Source organism: Ursus maritimus, unplaced genomic scaffold (genome assembly GCF_017311325.1).
Source record: "Ursus maritimus isolate PB19 unplaced genomic scaffold, ASM1731132v1 scaffold_16, whole genome shotgun sequence".
Lineage (NCBI taxonomy): Eukaryota > Metazoa > Chordata > Mammalia > Carnivora > Ursidae > Ursus > Ursus maritimus.
The window spans coordinates 724,813-725,454 of NW_024424008.1; positions in this window are offsets into that span (position 1 = coordinate 724,813).

A 642-nucleotide genomic window follows, 5' to 3' on the forward strand; every position below is an offset into this window, starting at 1 on the left:
CTCCAGGGTAATTTCCCTTTTGTACAAGCCAAGAAGTGAAGTCGTATTTTTTTAAGAGAAAATACTCAGATTTTTTTCCAGTAAAATATTTATATCCTTTTTAATAATTTTATTTTTAATTATCACCAGAAGCATAATCACTAAAAATTTCTTAAATTGGGTTATTTTAGTAATAGACTTCCTCCTTTAGCAAGGACATATAATATCTGAAGCTCAGCATTGCTGAATCTAGCTCAGCGGGCTTGCGCCTAATCTCTGGGCAAATTCCCAAGTACGTAACATCACGCATGAAGTTGTTTCTGTTTTCAGGACACTCCAAGATGAAGGCGAAGAGAATATTTTTAAAGAGACCCAGTGTTAGTTCAGGTAACAAAACAATAGCAGGCACAAGTCATTCTTTGTGGAGACACAATATTTTATCAGTGATACAATGTTTAAACTTCTGTGGGCTCCATTATTACAATATTGAACTTTTCCACATTTCTGTTTGACAGCTTGTCCTGTGTGTCCGTTCTTGTGAATAAAACACACAATTATTTGTTGTATTAAAAGGACATTCATCTGGGAAACAAACTGAGGGCTTCAGAGGGGAGGAGGGTGGGGGATTGGGATAGGCCCGTGATGGGTAGTAAGGAGGGCACG